Raw genomic sequence first — 9,754 nt, 5'->3', positions numbered from 1 at the left:
TTGATAAAGTGTAAAGAATTCAACTGACCAAAATTTTTGTCAATTGAAACATGATGATCTTCCACAATAGCAAGTTATATTGATTAATTGCAAATAAAAATAAAAATAAAAATCAAAAACAACATCTGAACTCTAACATTCAAGTAATTATGGATTATGTGTCTATCAAAATAAAAATAAAAATTATGCATTATGTAATATATCACTTAAGCAACTTAAATAATATTAAATAATTGAATTCTTCAGATAAAAAAGGAAAGAAAATAAAAAATAAATTGTCAACCTATCACTACTAACGATAAATTTGATATTTTTAAATTTATAGAAAATTAAAAAAATCTTATTAAATAAATGAAAATTATTTATATATTAATTTTGTTTATCTAAATCATTAGATAAACAAAATTTAAATTGAGAAATAATTTAATATTAATTTTCAAAAGAATAATTATAATATAAATCATCAAAATCATTAGATACTAATTGAGAAATAATTTTCAAGTCATTATATTTCAAGAATTTTTTTATAATAAAACGGTCAAAAACTCAAAATTAAAATATCTATTATTACCAAAACTATTTTTTTCTTCCGAAAAAAAATTCTTACATGAATCTTTTCGTTTTGTTTCTTCGAAATTTATCTTGCAATGATTAATTAATTGGTGTTAATTACAATAAAATATAATCCTGAAATATCAGAATTTTACTTGTAATATCAGATTTTTGAATTTTGAAATCATAAATAACTTTAAGAAAGCTTTGCCAAATTAATACCAGCACATATATGTAGGAAAACTTGGTCAAATTCCAAAATAAAATAAGAGCAATATTCGCCCCGCTTGGATTGTTTCGAATGTATTAGACTTTTCTTTCAATGATCAATTTATTCAAATATTTTCTCCAGATTTTGAATATTTTTATGATTTTTTTTTTATATATTTATTGCTTCATCGTTTATCCAATTCATCCAATTCAAATAATATTGGACTTATTATAGAGAATAAATAGGGCTCAAATACGAAATCTCTTATTAAAAGAAATAAACTCATCATCACTTGACTCAATAATTATTAATCATCATCTGATCTCTAACTTAAGGAAGGATGCAACTTTCATACAACTTTCCCGGAATATATATATATATATATATATATATATATATATATATATATATATTTATTTATTTATTTTTTCTTTTATTTTTTTTTTTCATTCTGAGAAACAAAAATTGATAGAAAACTCGTTTGATAAAATCAGTTTACTTTTTTTTTTTTCCGGATGAACCGGTTTAATTTTTTTGCTAGGGAAAAAAATAAAAATAAAAAACTTTTTGTTTTTTTTTGTTCTCGGGCACAAAATGAAAAATACTTGTCTCTCTGAATCACTCTCCACTACTATCATCATCACCATCACCACCATTATCTCGACATGACCATCGCCACTGTCGTCGCCACCGCCGTCATCACCACCACCACCACAATGCCATCGCCACCATCACCATGACCTCCACCCATTGCCACCATCGCTACCACCATGACACCGGCACCATTACCATCACTGACATCGCTACCTTCCACCATCATAACAGCCACTCCCACCACCGTCACCACCACCACCACCGCTTCCACCATTACCACTACCAGGACAGCCACAATAACCATCATTGTTGCCAACCATCACTACCATCGTTGTAGCCACTATCGTCACCACCTCCACCACCACCATCGCTGCAGTCACTGTCATTATCACCACAACCACCACCTCCACACCACCAATATCATCACCACCATCACCGCAGCCACTACTGTCACCACCACTATGCTATCACCACCACCGCCGCCACCATTATCACATCTACGCCACCATTGACCTTGGTTTATAGCTTTTTATTCATTGAAGCTTTGTGCCCCAACTAAAAAAAAACCAAAGTAATATAAAATGACCAAACAAACCATCCAAAAAAAATGATCAAACAAATAATTTAAAGATCCAAACAAAAAAAATTAATTAAAATAACTACTACAATTGTCAAAAAGGGATAAATCAACACCACTTCAAGAATTTTCATGGGAATGTAGAACTCTCGTACACATGAATTTCAATATCACAATTAAAGTATAATTTTAATGCATTACTTATTGGGGAAGGTTATTGATCTGGAATAATAGTAAAGAAAAGGCTCAAATTAAAAGCTTTCATCACTGATTGTTTGAAGGTTCTTACCCCTTGCATTAAGGAGTGGAATGAGAAGGTGTTTGGGAATATTAAGCATAGGAAGAATAAGTTGATGAGAAGACTTGAAGGTATTCAAAGAGCCATTTCTGAGCACAATAAAGATTATCTGGAGAAAGTGGAGTGCAAGATCAAAGCTGAACTTGAGGAGGTCCTTGATCAAGAGGAGTTATTATGGTATGAAAAGTCTCGAACTCAGTGGATTAATCAAGGTGACAGAAACACGAGATACTGTCATACAAAGACTATTGTCAGAAGGAAAAGAGGTAGAATCGTGGAACTCAAGGATGATAATGGAAGTTGGATTCGTGAAGAGGAAGGCCTGGTTAAGATGATCCGCGATTTTTATATTAATCTTTTCAAAGATGAAAGCTGTCATCGTGAGTGGATCAATACTAGATGGCCTATTGTTCCTGAGGAAGTCATGGATAAATTAAGGGTGAGTGTTACTAAGGAAAAAGTTAAAAAAGCTTTTTTCACAATGAAAGGCTCAAAAGCCCCAGGGGAGGATGGGTACATAGCTGCTTTTTATCAAAAGAACTGGAATCTGGTAGGTGATCAAGTCTGGAATGCTTTCTTAGCTTATTTGGAAAACCCGCAAACCATTGCTGATATTAGAAATTTTATATTTACAAATTCTTACAAACCCATGTAAAGAACCAATTCAACTAAAAAACTGAAGCTTTTGGTTTTAGAATTGATTCTCTACATGATATCAGAACCTTGATATACCGACTTCGATCCTCACCGACCCCTCTTTCTTTCTAGTGGAATTTCTTTTTTCGCGGGCCTGTGCATCGTCCCTTTTCAAATCCAGTGGACTCTCGTGTGAGGGAACGTGTTAAGATATATAAAATCATCAATGTAACCTCATCCAATAGTCTTGAATTTTTGTGGGTTGAATTGATTCTTTACAATGTCTGACTGGTTATGCACTAATCAAGAGTGTATGACCAGTCATACTTAGTATAATTTATAAAAAAAAATTTATAAACAGATCCTCCCCCGGTTGTTTAGATTGGCTAAATTTATGTAAATATTTCTCATCATATAAAGCTCAAGCTTATCACTTGTCTCTCTTCATCTTAACCACGGACGCACAAGAATTACAAGAAAATGAGTAACCTTATAGAGAGAAAGCCACATGCTGTGTTGACTCCATATCCAGTACAAGGCCATATCAACCCATTATTCAAACTAGCAAAACTTCTTCATCTAAGAGGCTTTCACATAACATTTGTTCATACTGAGTACAACCACAAACGCTTGCTCAAATCAAGAGGTTCCAACGCCCTTGATGGCCTCACAGACTTTAATTTTGAGACCATCCCAGATGGTCTTGCTCTTCCCTCAATGGATGGTGATGGTGATGGTGATGGTGAAGTTGCTCAAGACATGTAGTCTCTTTGTGACTCAATTAGAAAGAACTTTATATTCTACTTTCGCAACCTTCTTTCTAGACTTAATGACTCTGCCTCTAATGGCCTTATTCCCCCAGTTACGTGCTTAGTTTCTGATTGTTCCATGAACTTCACTATACAAGCTGCTGAAGAACTTTCAGTCCCTATTGTTCTATTTTGCCCAGTTAGTGCGTGTTCATTCTTGTCTATTATGCACTTTCCCGCTTTGTTGGATAAAGGTCTCATACCACTCAAAGGTACCCAATTTAATTAAGTTTTTTTTTTTCTTCATCATAGAGTATAGTATCTATATATTGGAAACTAATATAGTCCTCCTATAGTTTTATAGTGGATGGAATGCTACCCCCACTTAAGTTTTTTTTGACCCTCAGTAACCACAAATAGCTTTTTTATTTGCTAGAGACTACAACAGATATCGTAAAATTTGCTGAGGACCGAAAAGAGTATTTACTCTAAATTATAATAGACGACCATCTGTTTGTTTTTTAGAAGTAGATATATTTATGACTTTAATATTTCTACAGTAAATGAATGTAGATAAATTATTTACATTCGCTTTTAAAACGATGTCATTTTGGGTTAAAAATTAAAAAATTATAATAAAAAAGATTATTATAACACTAAAATAAATTATAATTACAAAAATACCTTAATTTTTGATTTAAAATTAGACTAAATGTAAATAAATTATCTACCGTAGAAAAAGCAAACAATTGGTGTGACTGTACGAGAGTGAGATAGATTATGTCCACATAAAAGTGATTCAGAGAGGCAAGGGTATAGACAAAACTCTACAATAGAAAAAGGGTTTTATAAGAGTTATGTTGTAGGAAAAGTGATTCTGTAATGTTATAGATATTCGTTTTGCGTGCTTTAACTTTTTTAATTTTTTTTTGTTTTCAAAAGTGTGGATCCCACAAAATGTTGTGTGTGTAAAAAATTTGATGATGTCATGTTAAAGGACAAACTACAATCCCATAGAATAAATGTGTAAAGGTCTTAGGCCAATATTGAGAATAAGGGGGAGTGTATGGTTACGGTGGCTTTGGTGTGACTGTGTATTATAACAAGTAATAATAAGGAGAATTATTGTGTAAAAGGCATCTCTTTAATGTAAAAGACGTATATTTTTAGGGGTGGAAACCATTGGAGTGACTGTATGAGTCAAGTTTGAGTTTAATAATTTTTATTCTTGTGGGCACCATTGGTGAGTGAGGCACCGCACCTGTGTGAGTCACATGTGTACTAGGGTGTTAAAACAGATTAACACGACACGAATACATCAACACTAACACGACACAAATTTTTATTTGTGTCAAAATCTTCAACACTGACACGACACGAATTTTTTGCGGGTTGACACGACACGACATGAATAACACGCAAAATAGAGGTCAAAACAGTAATTGACAAATTTTTTTTAAAAAAATGGATCGAAATTACGAAAAATTAAAAAAATACGGATCGACACGAACACGACACGAATTTTTTACGTGTCATTTTTCCCAACACGAACACGACACAATTTTTTTTGCGGGTCAACCCAAACACGAATTTTCGTGTCGTGTCGCGGGTCGACCCGCGTGTCAAAACCTATATTGACACCCCTATTGTGTACAACGGGGGGAGTATTTTTCTCTCATAAGGGGTTGAATAGTTTAGCCCCTATTCAACATATGAATTTTTTTTAATGTCAAATACAAGTAAATACAGTTAATTGAGTCCATGTGTTATAATTTAAGTGGCTGTGGCAGAGTCCCCAATACTACACAAGGATTGCAAATGTTCTAGTTTATATGTATTCATTCATATATGGAGCTTGAAGCTATTGGTGCTTGAAATATGATATGCAGATGAGAGTTATTTGACAAATGGGTATTTGGACACCAAAGTAGATTGGATTCCAGGCATTCAAAACCTTAGGCTGAAGGACCTGCCTGACTTTATAAGGACAACAAATCCAAATGATTGGATGTTAGAATTTGTGATTGAAATGGCCGAGAGAGTTCATAAAGCCTCTGCTATTGTTTTTAATACTTCATATGAACTTGAGAGTGAGGCAATGAATGCTCTCTCCTCTATGTTCCCATCTCTTTATACCATTGGCCCTTTCCCTTCATTTTTGAATCAAAGTCCACAGAACCACTTGTCGTCTCTAGGTTCCAATCTTTGGAAAGAAGATAGTGAATGTCATGAATGGCTTGAATCCAAGGAACCGAGGTCTGTTGTTTATGTGAATTTTGGCAGCATAACAGTTATGTCTCAAGAGCAACTCCTTGAGTTTGCTTGGGGTTTAGCCAATAGCAAGAAACCTTTTTTGTGGATCATTAGGCCTGACCTTGTCATTGGTGGCTCTATGGTTTTGTCATCTGAGTTTGTAAATGAAACTTCAGATAGAGGCCTAATAGCAAGTTGGTGTCAACAAGAGCAAGTGCTGAACCATCCTTCAATTGGTGGATTCTTGACTCATTGTGGATGGAACTCAACCACTGAAAGCTTGTGTGAAGGAGTGCCAATGTTGTGTTGGCCTTTTTTTGCTGATCAACCAACAAATTGTAGATTTATTTGCAATGAATGGGATGTTGGGATTGAAATTGATACCAATGTGAAGAGAGAGGAGGTGGAGAAAATGGTAAATGAATCGATGGTGGGAGAGAAAGAAAAGAAGATGAGGCAAAAGATCATGGAATTGAAGAAGAAAGCAGAGGAGGACACTAGGCCTGGTGGTTGTTCATACATGAACTTGGACAAAGTGATTAAGGAGGTTTTGCTTAAACAAAATTAGACTAAACTGATAAAGTCATTGATTTTCTCCTCTTGAACTTGTTGCATTGTTAAGATAAAAATGATACATCAGTTAGAAGTGCTAGTCATGTTTAAAATATAAGATATCAACAGCATTGTATTTTCCCCCAAGTTCTGTTCCAATAACTTATAAATTTTTTGTTTCGCAAAATCATAATCATGAAAATAAATAATTGGCTTATTAACTAGCTACGTGCAGCGCGAGTTGACATAATAAGCACAAACCGAACCCAAATAAAAATATCAGATAAAATCACTAAAAGATGGTAATGAAACAGAGGAAAGTATAAAAACAAAAATGACAGACAGAATATAAACTCAAATTTATATCCAAATAATCACCCGAAATAAATACACACGGCTAAGAGTCTAGTATTTAAATTATAATAATTTTGATAAATCAATAACAGATTATATATCCTAGCTAAACTAAGCTGACAAGGGAAATATGCTTTCCACATATATTGTCAATGGATGATTATCTTCTTGATCGTCAACCTGCCTAGAAAACAAAAAATAATTAAAAATTAATAATAAATTATATTTTATTAATTTTATAATATTACTTATTTTTATTTAATATTTCTCTTATTTTTTTCAATCTCAAGTCTAAATATACGTTAATATTCAGTCAGATATTTTTTAGAAACTTAATTTTGCCTCTATATATGGCTAATCTTTGTCATAAGTAAAGTTTTTTTCTTTATTTTTCTAGGGTAGTACTAAAAAAAAATGTATATCACAAAAGTTTGGTGACAAATAAATACTACCTAATAGTAAAAAATAAAAACTAACCTGCGGGCCAACCTGACCCGACCCGCCACCAACCCATTTTGACCCACTACTAAACGGGACGGGTTGAGGTGGGTTGGTGGGTTGAAAAATGTAACCCAACCCGCTCCGTTTTGGTGGGTTGGCGGGTTGACCCGTCGGGTTCAACCCATATTGCCACCTTTAGCTATATATTAGGTTACATGAGTAATTTGGGATTTTTTCAATGTATTTTGAAAACTAAAATAAAAAATAAATCCAACATGCTAATCTTTCCTTATCAGCAACGGATTCTTTTTAATTTTTAATTTTTGTTGTTGATTCATTTTATCTTGATTTGGGATTGATTGTCATGTTATAGGTTAGTTACCATTTATAATCCAACGTACTACCCAAATATGATACGTCAAAGAGATGGATTTCATGATAAAAAAAAAAAATCTGAAATATTATATTATTTGCAATGACCGTGTCAAGATTGTTTATGAGAGATAAAATTATATGCATTTTAAAATTCATGAAAAAAATAAGTATATATACATTTGAATAAAGATATCCACAATATATAAATTACTATTTAAATAATAATATAATATAACATAATATAGATAAAATAGTCAAATGAATTGGGTTGATTCCAAAATAAAATCAATTTTATTTATTATGTGTAGATATTTATATTTAGATTGATTAGAAAATAAATAAAATTTTGTCATATTTAAATTTACTTTGCATCTAATCTTCAAATCCTAATTCTTTTCTTGTTATCTTATCTTATTTTTTTTGTTTACTATATTAAAGTTTAGATTCAAATCAATTTGAGATTGACTCAAAAAATGTATCAAAGAAAAAGAAGAAGGAGATTGATTAAAAATAAAATTAATTTCATCATATTTGAATCTAGTTTTCTTTATCTAATTTTAAAATTATAATACATTATTTTTGTCTTATTGATTAATTATTATATTATTAATTTTTTGGATAGGCAGTAAATTTCTTGTTAATATGATACATTATTCAAATCAATTTCTTGTCTAATTTTAAAACAATAAATTTCATGCATATTCTGGACCTACTACCCAAATATGATACGTCAAAGAGATGGATTTCACGACTAGTCGAGATGAAGGGACACTTTCATTGTCTATAAAGGAAAAGGGCAAAGAAACTCCAATAAAATATTATATTATTTGCAATGACCGTGTCAAGATTGTTTATGAGAGATAAAATTATATGCATTTTAAAATTCATGAAAAAAATAAGTATATATACATTTGAATAAAGATATCCACAATATATAAATTATATAAATAATAATATAATATAACTTAATATAGATAATATAGTCAAATGAATTGGGTTGATTCCAAAATAAAATCAATTTTATTTATTATGCGTAGATATTTATATTTAGATTGATATCAAGAATATTGATTAGAAAATAAATAAAATTTTGTCATATTTAAATTTACTTTGCATCTAATCTTCAAATCCTAATTCTTTTCTTGTTATCTTATCTTATTTTTTTGTTTACTATATTAAAGTTTAGATAGCTGTCAAATCAATTTGAGATTGACTCAAAAAATGTATCAAAGAAAAAGAAGGAAAATAAAATTAATTTCATCATATTTGAATCTAGTTTTCTTTATCTAATTTTAAAATTATAATACATTATTTTTGTCTTATTGATTAATTATTATATTATTAATTTTTTGGATAGACAGTAAATATAACTATCGCTTCACTATATGCAGATAATAATTAGTATCATAAATAAAAATTAATATTTTATACCTAAAATAATAAATAACATAACTATTGTTATTTTAAAAATTGGAATTAAATTTATTCAGAAAAAAGTAATTATTAAAATGAAAACAATTCTCCGCAATCTTTCCGACTCTCTGTCAATTTGAAAATGCCAAATTCATTTTCAATAATGATAATTTAATTTTAATTTTTTTCTATCGTGTTTGCCTCAGTCTAAGGAATTAAATGATCAATTTTATTTCTTTATATTTTTTTTTTCAATTAGAACACAGACCTAACCTGTTCTCTCAAAATAACAAGTTATATTGATTAATTGTTAACAAAAAGTTCAGAATCATATATTGCACAAAAACAGGTCACCAGTAATTATGGAAAAAAATAATCAACAGTCTGTTATTCTTAACAATAAATTTAACATATTTAAAAATTTAAGAATTTTCAAACATCATGCTAGGCAAATGCGAATTATTTACGTGTTAATTATTATTTGATTGAATTAATTTAATATAAATCTTAAAATAATAATTATTTTATTATTTATTATCTAAATTATTAAATAAAATTTAATATTTGAGAATAAATATTGTGCCTATTTTTTTTTCATGCATATTCTGGACCTACTTAATTAGTTATCTCAGCTAACTTTTACTTTTTTTCTCTACTCTTGAAATTATGATTTAGCGATACTAGTGAAAAATAGGTAGAGTAGACAAAAAATAATTATAATAGATATAATATCATATCTGCTAATATTT

The 9,754-nt window shown here is 30.3% G+C and overlaps 1 pseudogene; it reads left to right on the top strand.

Annotated features, from left to right (window-relative positions):
- The first annotated feature begins 3,348 nt into the window (after nt 1-3,348).
- Nucleotides 3,349-6,441, top strand: LOC133316148 (7-deoxyloganetin glucosyltransferase-like; annotated as a pseudogene).
- The last annotated feature ends 3,313 nt before the right edge of the window (nt 6,442-9,754 follow it).

This window comes from Gastrolobium bilobum, unplaced genomic scaffold (genome assembly GCF_033153095.1).
Source record: "Gastrolobium bilobum isolate Gb01-03AN ecotype WA unplaced genomic scaffold, APGP_CSIRO_Gbil_v1 utg467393, whole genome shotgun sequence".
Taxonomy (NCBI): Eukaryota; Viridiplantae; Streptophyta; class Magnoliopsida; order Fabales; family Fabaceae; genus Gastrolobium; species Gastrolobium bilobum.
This window is presented reverse-complemented; position numbering and strand designations above follow the sequence as displayed.